Genomic DNA, 10,468 nt, shown 5'->3' on the forward strand with positions numbered 1-10,468 from the left:
GAGCCTGGCCAGGTGACCAACCTTTCAGTGGGAAAACAGTTGGGGAACAGTGACCACAACTCATTAAGTTTCATGATAGCTATAGATAAGTATGGATCTTGCAGGATAGTACTAAATTGGAGCAGGGCAAATTACGGGAGAAACTAATGCTCCTGTAATTTGAATTAATTGGGAACAGCTGTTTTTGGGCAAGTCTACATCTGACATGTGGAGGGTGTTTAAGGACCAACTGCACAGAGTACAGGACAGGTATGTTCCTGTAAGAAGGAAGGGCAGGATGGCAAGGTAAGAGAACCTTGGATGTCAAATGAGGTGGTGAATTTCTTCAAGAAGAAAAAGGAAAAGTGTGTAAAGTTTAGGAAGCTAGAATCAAACGGAGCACTTGAGAATTATAAAGAAGCCAGAAAGGAACTCAAGAAGGGAATTAGGAAAGACAGGAGGGGCCATGAAAAGTCCTTGGCAAGTAGGATTAGAGAGGATCTCAAGGCATTCTATACATCAAGAGCAAGAGGATAACTTGGGAGAGGGTAGCACTGTTCAAGGACAAAGGAGGGAACATGTGCTTGGAAGCAGAGGATTTGGGTGAGGTCCTTAATGAGTATTTTGCATCAGTATTTACCAAGGAGAAGGATAGGGAGATCACAGTGGAGCACGCTAATATGCTGGGGCATTTCGAGATAAAGGAGGAAGTAGCTGTGGATAAGTCCCCATGGCCTGATGGGATACACCCCAGGTTATTGAGAGCTGCAAGAGGTGAGATTGCTGGGGCCTTGACCAATATCTGCTGTCCTCTAGCCACAGGTGAGGTCCTGGAGGACTAGTAAGTAGCTAATGTTCCATTATTCGAGAAGGGAAACAGGTAATCCTGGTAACTATAGACTGGGGAGTCTCACATCAATGATAGGGAAGTTACTGGAGAGGATTCTTAGGGATAGGATTTATTAGCATTTGGAAAACCATAGCTTAATTAGGGACAGTCAGCATGGCTTTGTGCAAGGCAAGTCATGCCTTACTAACGATTGAGTTTTTTGACGAGGGTGATTAATGAAGGGAGAGCTGTGGCTGTTGTCTGCATAGATTTTAGTAAGGTGTTTGACATGGTCTCTCATGAGAAGTGCATCCAGAAGATTAAGATACATAAGATCCACAGTGAATTAGCTGTTTGGATTCAGAACTAGCTTGCCCATAGAAGAGAGGGTAGTGGTCAAGGGGACTTATTCTAGCTGGAGGTCTGTGACTAGTGGTGTTCCTCAGGGATCCATACTAGGACCTTGGCTGTTTGTGATGTATATAAATGACCTGGATTAAAATATACATGGGTGGGTTAGTAAATTTGCAGATGACATGACTATTAGTGGTGTTGTGGATAGTGTAGAAGACTGGCAAAGGATACACTGGGATATAGATCCCTTGCAGATATGAGTGGAGAAATAGCAGATGGAGTTCAACACAGCCAAATGTGAAGTGTTGCACCTTGGGAGATCAAATGTAAAGAGACAGTACGCTGTTAATGGCAGGACCCTCAAGTGTTGATGAGCAGGGGGATCTTGGGGTCCAAGTTCATAGCTCCCTGAAAGTGGCTACACAGGTTGATAGGGTGGTAAAGAAAGCATATGGCATGCTTGCCTTCATTAGTCGAGGCATTGAGTTCAAGAGTCAGGAAGTTATGCTGCAGCTTTATAAAACTTTAGTTAGACCACACCTAGAGTATTGCATTCAGTTCTGGTCGCCCCATTTATAGGAAGGATGTCGAGGCTTTGGAGAAGGTGCAGAAGAGGTTTACCAGGATGCTGCCTGGATTAGCGGGCATGTGTTATGAGGAGAGGTTGGACAAACTTGTGTTCTCTCTGGAGTGACAGAGGCTGAAGGGAGATCTGATAGAGGTTTATAAGATTGAGAGGCACAGAGTAAACAGCCAGTATCTTTCCCCAGGGCTGAAATGTCTAATACCAGAGGGCATGCATTTAAGGTGGTAGGGATAAGTTCAAAGGAGATGTTTGGGGTGAATTTTTTAGTGGTGGGTGCCTGGAATGCACTGCCAGGGGTAGTAGTGGAGGCAAATATGATAGGGGCATTCAAGAAGCTCTTAAAGGCACATGAATGTGAGGGAAATGGTAGGATATGGACATTGTGTAAGCAGAAGGGATTAGTTTAGTTGGGCATTTTATTATTGATGTAATTGGTTTGGCACAACATTGTGGGCTGAAGGGTCTGTTCCTGTGCTGTACTGTTCTGTCCTTGTATGTTCTAAGCAGTGAATATGTGCAGGAAGAAACTGCTCTGCCAGAATTGTGGATAGGTTGTCATTCAGAGGGGTTTTAGGGAGAGGGCTGAGGAGGCTGGATGGAAGGTCTGCTGAGAATGTGGTTGAGAAATAAGGTTGCAAGGGTTTGGACAGAATTGAGCAAAAAGTAAAGGAAGGAACAGGAAATTTGCTGTGCCCTTGACAGCCATGACCTGAAGGGTGTCAGACCAAGTGCTAGAAGGTGGAATTTGGCTGGGTAGCTCTTTCAACTGGCACAACCACAATGGGCTGAATGTCCTCCTTCAGAGACCTGCATTTCCTACGAGCTTAATGATAGATGGTCCCTATGGAAACTCACGTTGAGCTGAGGCTGCAAATTGTTTAGTTTCTCCTGAAGCAGGAGAGAGACTGAGCAGATGAGAGATGAAGAATATTGTTGCTCAGTTGAGGCTGGATTCAGACCAACAGTCTGATATCAAAGTGGAGAAGGATATACAGAGATGTTGAAATCCAGCTGGATGTCATCACTGGATTGAAAAAAAAATGCAAGTCTCTCATTGCTTTATCACATTTAACAACCTCAAGGCATTTCATCGGCTTTTATTTATTCTTTCACGGAATATGGACATTGCAGGCAATGGCAGCATTTAAGGTCCATCCCTAATTATCCCTGAAGTGTTAAGAATCAACCATGTTGGTGGGCCTGGAGTCGCATATAGAGTCAACCAACTAAAGATGGCAGGTCTCAATTCCCTCAGTTCTTCTGTTCCAGATGGGATCTTTCTGACCATCTGGTTGTTTCACAGTTACAATTAGTGATGTTAATTTTATTGCTACTGAGATTTTTTTAGATTCTATTTATTTAACTGGTTGAAATTAGATTCCCCAGCTACCTTGGTGGGTTCAAACTCATGTCTCTGGATCAATGGTATAGAATTCTGGTGGTTAGACTAGTAAATTCACCACATACTACTGTGTCCTTTTTCAATATATTACAAAAGCTAGTGGCTGTCACAGTATGTAAGTTGTGACTGGGAGAGGAGACTTTCCTGATGAAGATAATATCTGAGCTCTGTCACAGAAAGGAATTGCCAGCTGGGCAGAAGAAAGGATTCAAGGAAATACTCAACCTCCAGGGAAAAAATGCAACATCCCCATTGATTCCTGAGAATTCCTGACCCATGATCCCTAAAAGTAGAGAAGCAGCATTTGGAATGGTATTGAGAAGCTCAAATCTGTGCATCAGGAGCATGCTGATATCCTGAATAGTGGCGAAAGGAGCAGCATCTCACAAACCACCCAAGCAGGTACCTCCACTCCCATCTGTGGAAGGCTCTGGAGTTCCCACATCAGCCTCACTGGTCACTTCAGAACCCACAGAACCAGAGTGGAAGGAAGCAAGTCATCCTTGGTCCCAAGGAAGTACCCAAGAAGTAAACAATGTGGTAGCTACTCTTCAGATTACACTCTCCCATAAGCCACAATGTAAAAATAAGGAGAGATTCTGTTTTTAATGATTGAGATTTAATACTACCTGTGGTGCACTATTCCTTGTACATAAAAGATAGCTTGGTACAAATAATTGGTGGGCTGAAGAGCCTGTTTCACTAATGTCTCTAAGTACTGCCATAGGATCATATACATGCACCTAAAATGGTGGGCAGGGCAGCCAGTTAACACTCTGAATACTCACACCTGAGGGTGGAGTACTCCCTCACTATTGCAATGGATGCCAGCATTGATCTTTGGGATTAAATGTCTGGAAAGGGGGCTGAAAGACCAACTGATTCACAAATAGGATGTGAAGTTTTCTTCTTTAACTCGTGAAACAAAACATCCTCTGAAGGCCTACTGGAAGATAGGGCTATTACATTTTTTTGTTTAACCACTAAAACTCTTCACCGGCAGTGAACATCAACAATGCAGAATTGACATTTTCATTTATTTTAAAGAATGGGTCACGTGACTTTCAAATTGCACTCAGATGTCACAGGTTGTCAGTGGTGTAGCCAGTAGAGCTGCTGCCTCAGATCTAGTGACCCAGATTCATGCCTTGCCTCTGATGCTGTCTGTGTGGAGTTTGCATGTTCTCCCTGTGTCTGCATGGGTTCCCTCAGGTGCACTTCTTTCTTCCCACATCCCAAAGATATGTGGGTTGGTAGGTTAATTGCCCCTTATTGTGCTGATGAGTGGTAAGATCTGGGGAAGTAGATAGGAAAGTGGGAAGTATATTATGGAATTAGTGTAATATTATGGAATTAGTGTAAATTAGTGTGTGATGGTTGGTATGGACTTGATGGGTCAAAGGTCTATTTCCATACAGCATGACTCTGACTACTGATCAATTTGATTGCAGAATGAAATGATCAGTGGTTTAACTGTGGTAAAGTTCAGAGGAATACAATAACAGGTGGAAATGGGGGTGGGGAGCAACAGAAGGTGTTTGTAATTGCATGAAAGACAATAAAGATTTTGTCAAATAAAGAATACACAGATGTATGGTGGAGAGCATTCTGACTGGTTGCATCACCTCCTGGAATGGCGGCTCCAATGTGCAGGATCAAAAGAGACCGCAGAGGGTTGTAGACTCAGCCAGCTCCATCATGGGCACAACCCTCCCCACCATCAAGAATGTCTTCAAGAGGTGGTGCCTCAAGAAGGCAGTACCATCATCAAGGACCCTTACCACCTGGGACATGCCCTCTTCACGTTACTACCATTGGGGAGGAGGTACAGGAGCCTGAAGACCCACACTCAAATTTTCAGGAACAGCTTCTTCCCTTCCATCAGATTTCTGAATGGTCCATGAACACTACCTCCTTATTCCTCTTTTGCACTACTTAATTATTTTTGTAACTTATAGTAACTTTTATGTCTTTGTCTTGCACTATACTGTTGCTGCAAAACAACAAATTTCATGACATATGCCAGTGATAATAAACCTGATTCTGAAAAATAGGAATTATAGTTTTATTAAGCTGATCAAGCAGCATCTTTGGAGGGTGAAATGGATTTAACACTTTAAATCAATGCCTTTTCATCACAATTGAATATTCAACCTGTTATTAATTCTGTTTCTCTGACCTGCTACTTCCAACAGTTCCTGTTTCTACTTCAGATTTTCAGCATCTGCAGTATTTTGCTTAATAGGAAATCATTGTCACTTTTACCTATTTTTATATAGACATGCATCTCTTGAGTGGTTTTAATAACCAAAAACACTTGAATATGCCTAATGCTAATAAAAAATGATAAACATCCCAGAAATGTGCCAAAAATAGAAGTCTAAAAATTTAAGCCCTACTCACAACAAACTAACCCAGAGATGAGAGTGCTGACAGATGAGCTGTGACCGGTGAGTGAAGCTGATCCCCTTGTCTGTGAATGGTGTTGCAAAAAAGTGTGTGGGTGAGGGACTAGGGCTCAAGGAGAATTCCATCTGGGGCACTTGGGAATTAATGCCATTCTAGAAGTTGGGAGGAAACTTGCCCTTTGGCTCTCTCCAGTTTTTCCTGTCTGTTCCACAACACTGACGAGAGACAGACTAAAACCCATCTCCCTCACTTCTGGGTTTCATAGCACCACAGAACATCCCAAAGGATTTCACAACCAATGTGGTGCTTTCAAAGGGCAGTCACTGTTGTAATATAGTAAATACTGTGGTCAATTTGCTCACAGCAACATCCTATAATAATGATCAGGCAATTTAGTTTTGAGGAGTAAATATTGAGAAGAATCCCAATGACACATCTGTTTTTTTTTTGAAAGATGGGGCAATATGGAATCTTGTGGAGAGACCTGACGAGGCTGTGGCTTAATGCCCCATCTCCCACAGTGAGAATGGGATCAAGAGAGCAGGAGGTGAAGCCAAAAAGGGGAATGTGGTAGATGTGTTAAGGCTGTTGAAAGGTTAGGCTTGGAAGATAGGATGAAGGGGATGCTGAAGAGGTTATCACAAAATACCAAAGAAAATGATCCAAATACCTTTAAAGTAAAATGATAAAGGTTGCCAAACAAGAGACATGCTTGAATAATTCATAATATATTTGCACATTATAACTATCACAACAATACAAAAGATGAGAAGACTGCTATTTATGCAGTGACACAGATTCTGTCACAATTCCTACCATGTCAAATTTACTTCCCAATTTGAGTTTGTTGCAACTAAATTTACCAAGGAACCTTCAACATGCACCAGGTACCTTATTTAAAAGAAGATAAATGTGCTGGATTCAATACCTGATTGGGGAATGCATTTATTCATAATGATCAAGTGGACAAGAGACTGGTTAAAATAGAGAATGAACATGGTTAAAATAGGGACTGACATTGTTTCAAGTGAAGTAAAAGTTGATGCTGATTTACCAGAATAATTCCCTGAATGATGAGTTTGTCCAAAGAGAGCTTAAGACTGGGCCTATGCTTTCTTGAGTTTTGAAGAATGATAGGTGATCCACTAAAATCCTTATGGGCCTTGACAGGGTAGTTGCAGGGCTAATGTTTCCCCTGGCTGGAGGTCATAATCTCAGACTTAGGGGTCAGCCACTCAGGGCAGAGATGAGTAGAAATTTCTTTACACAGAAGATGGTGAATCTTTGAAATTTTTTGCCCAAGAGGTTATATGGATGTTCAGTATATCCAAGGCAGAGACTGATACATCTCTGAATATTAAGGAGTCAAGAAATATGGAGTTAGCGCAAGAAAGTGGTGGTGAGATAAAGGTTCAGCCACAATCTTATTGGATAGCAGAGCGTGCATGAGGGGCTGAATGCCCTACTCCTGTTTTAATTTCTTATGTTCTTATTAGTAAACTGAGTGGGAGACTGACACTGAAACTGTTCACCTTTTACCCACTGATAATAATCAGAGCTCAGTGATGACCAGATTAGATTAGACCCTGTTGCTGGATATAGTGACAGGGGCAATTTGCCACTCCATTGCATATGCAACACCTGTCTTCTACTCTCTCCAACAATATTTTTGCTTGGGTGGAAGATTGAGGCTGTCATATCTCTGGCAATCTCACAGATGATTAATTCATGTAGAAATTCACTTAAACCATTCAGGGTATGGACCTGGGCTGAGAAACACTTAGTAGCTGCAATGATTTACTGGGTTTTTGAGCAACACTTCTAGTCAACAGGCAGCTAGTGATTACCTAAACTCAACTCAAATAAACATTCTAGTTTCTTTGCCGAATGCTTTTAGCTCATCACATCATGTAAGGAATGTGCAAAGTTATATTTAAATACACATAAATAAAGATGGTCTCCTGTAGCCAGAGAGCAGCGGAGGGGAAAAACAGGGCAAATAAGTTGAAGTCCATTTCGACACTGCAGCTAAACCACACTTTCTTAAAGTGATTTGCCACTTAAGTGTAAGCTTTCCTTTGCAATTTCCAATGCTTTTCTTTTCCCAGAGTCCAGAATGATTCATTAAGTGATTGCAGATTGCAAAAGATTAATTCTATTTATATTAAGAAGCGATTTTCACCAGAGGTAACAACTGGTGCCCTGCCTATAACATGCAAAGTGACTGCCATTTCCAATAATCAGGGTCTCTGGTTTACACAACACTGAATAAATTAACTTCTTCATTCATTATTTTGGATTTAGAGCTGTTTGTCATTTTGATTACGTGTTTCTATCTGTTTCTTCTATCCAAAATTAAAAATAACACTGGCATTGATCTTCCATTTATTTTGCTTCTGATACCATTCTCTGTATCTCTAAGGTGCTCTGCAGCCTGAGAATTATTTGTGAAATTCAATAATTCCTTACTTCACAACAAAAGACTTTGCAAGTGAAGATGACTTCACTTTTTGCTGGCTGAATACCTTGGTCTTCTTTCAGAGATTCTTTGAGATCTTTGACTTGAACCTTTGAGAATATTGGCCAGAAGATTTGAGAGTTTTGATGTGAGTCTTTGGGAGTTTTAGAAGCACCTGTTCAGGTGGCCTCAGTTGAGCATCTTAGTTGAACACAGAGAGACAGGGTAAAGCAGCCTTACCTTGACTGAAATCTTGAGTTGTTTCCTTGCGTTGGCAGAGCAGGATCTCTCTCCGTTACTGGGACTGGAGTCAGCAGGCGATATCTGTTAATCCAACGAAGACGAGAAAGCAAGATAGATTTTAAAGAGAGCAAATGACAACAGTTGTCTTTCAAAGACGCAAGGGTTGACTAGCAGGGGGAGGGGTGTACGTTGGGAACTGGGGGTGAGGGCGGTGGAGAGCTTACAAATTACAGCGGTCGCTGAAGTCCGGGCAAGAGGGATAGTAATTAAAATTGAACATGTGTCACTTTGGGAGTTATCCTGTCGCATTAGGGCTTTAGCAGGCAGGACACACTGATGGGAACAAGGACTGCTCAGAGCCTCTGCTGACTGGATTTATTCAGCAGAGCCTGCACCTGCCAATAAACCGACGGTACAAGGACAACTGGAGGGGACATTCTCTGAGGTCGTCACTGAGGGGCTGCTGCAGCTTTGGTGGAATTCTCTCCTGCTACCATTCTGCTGTTTGCATTGTTCACAGCACCAGGTTCAAGAACAGCTATTTTCCTTCAACCATTCGGTTCTTGAACCAATCTGCACAACCCTAATCACTACCTCAGTGTAGCAACACTATGACTATTTTGATCACTTTGCACCATAATGGACTTTGATTTTTTTGTTCTAATTATGTTCTTTCTTGTAAAAAATGTGTATATTTATGTTTAATTGATGTTTTTCTTGTCAATGCTGATTATCTGATGCCATGTGCCTATGATGCTGCTGCAAGTAAGTTTTTCATTGCACTGGTGCATATGACAATAAACTCAACTTTGACTTTGACTTTGACTAAAGAGGGAAAATAAAAGCAGAGGAATGTGTCTAAACCCTGGGCATTGTCACAGCCCCTGTATCAGTCCTCCACCTTCTACTTGTTGAAAGCTTCAGTTTTGTCATTGCAAATTCTTGCTGCGTTAAAATATTTTTCATAGTTTGCTCACAAAAATTGGCTGTCTGCATTATAACAGGGTCTACACATCCAAAGTATTTTACTGGACTTCCTGAAGAAGTGAAAGCTGTGACAGAATTCCAAGCTTTCTCACATCTTTTTATTCATATAACTTCCTGTGGAATCAGTTGTGGGTCTTGGTGACCTGGCTCAAAAGACCAAGGGCTCGAATTCGAACCCTGCAATGTCCTCCTCCTTCACATTTTCATTCTCTTACTCCTTCCCACCTGCAATCATCCTGACCCAAAATTGTAAAGAGTATTAAAATATGCATTAGAGTAGTGCCTCACAGCAATCGTGCCTGTTTTATAATGCAGGATATGATAATGCAGGAGGTTGGCCTTATGAGGCCAAGGTCCTTTCTCTACAACCATTCCAGAGAGAAAATATCCTGAGAGCAATGTGGAACCAAATGGGGTGGTCTGGATGATGGTCAGGGATGTGGTTGGAAGACAGGTGTAGAGGAGAGAGAAAATCCCAAGGTGTTGGGGGAATGGAGATTGCAGAGGGAGGAAAACCAGGGAAAGGCTTTGTGGGAAGAGAGGAAGTGATCCTGGGGTTGATTTAATATGATTGTAGGTGAGTTGAGTTACTGTGGAAATTATCAGTGAGGCTAAGGGAGCTTAGTTATGGAAGTGATGGGGGGTGCTTGAAGATTCTATTATTCAGTTTTTGGGATCTGGGAAATCCCTAATTGTCCTTGAGAAAATGGTAGTGAATCACCTTCTTGAACCACTGCTGTCCTCTGGTGAAGGTAGTTCCACAAAGCCTTCCGGTGGGGTGTTCCAGGATTTAGACACAGCAACCACTAAAGACTGGTGATACATTTCCAATTCAGAGTGGTTTGCAACTTGAAGGCAAAACTGTAGGTGGTGGTGTTCCCAAACACCTGCGGACCCTGTTTTTTCTGCTTTGGAAGATGCTGTTGGAGTAGTCTGGGCTGAGTAACTGCAGTGCATTTTTAGATGGGACACACTGCATCCTCTCAACACAGGGAGGGGAGGGAATTAACGTTTAGTATGGTTGATGAGGAGCCGATCAAGTGAACTGCCTTATCCTGGATGGCGTTGAACTTCTTGAGAGTTGTTGAAAGGCCTTGGTTTGTCAAGAGATGAATCACTGGCTGTAGAATATTTAGCATCTGGCCTGCTCTTCTACCCATGGCATTCATGAAGCTGGTCCAGCTGAGTTACTGGTCAGTGTTGACCACCAGGATATTGACA

The 10,468-nt window shown here is 42.2% G+C and overlaps 1 protein-coding gene across 1 annotated transcript in view; it reads right to left on the reverse strand.

Moving 5' to 3' along the window:
- Window positions 1-8,327, reverse strand: part of rgmd (RGM domain family, member D) — an 86,810-nt gene extending 78,483 nt beyond the window's left edge. Inside the window, exon 1 of the mRNA XM_052037941.1 lies at window positions 8,258-8,327. The gene's annotated coding sequence lies outside the window, so the exon portion shown is untranslated. The remainder of the gene's footprint in view (window positions 1-8,257) is intronic.
- Between the last annotated feature and the right edge of the window lie 2,141 nt (window positions 8,328-10,468).

Source organism: Pristis pectinata, chromosome 24 (genome assembly GCF_009764475.1).
Source record: "Pristis pectinata isolate sPriPec2 chromosome 24, sPriPec2.1.pri, whole genome shotgun sequence".
NCBI lineage: Eukaryota > Metazoa > Chordata > Chondrichthyes > Rhinopristiformes > Pristidae > Pristis > Pristis pectinata.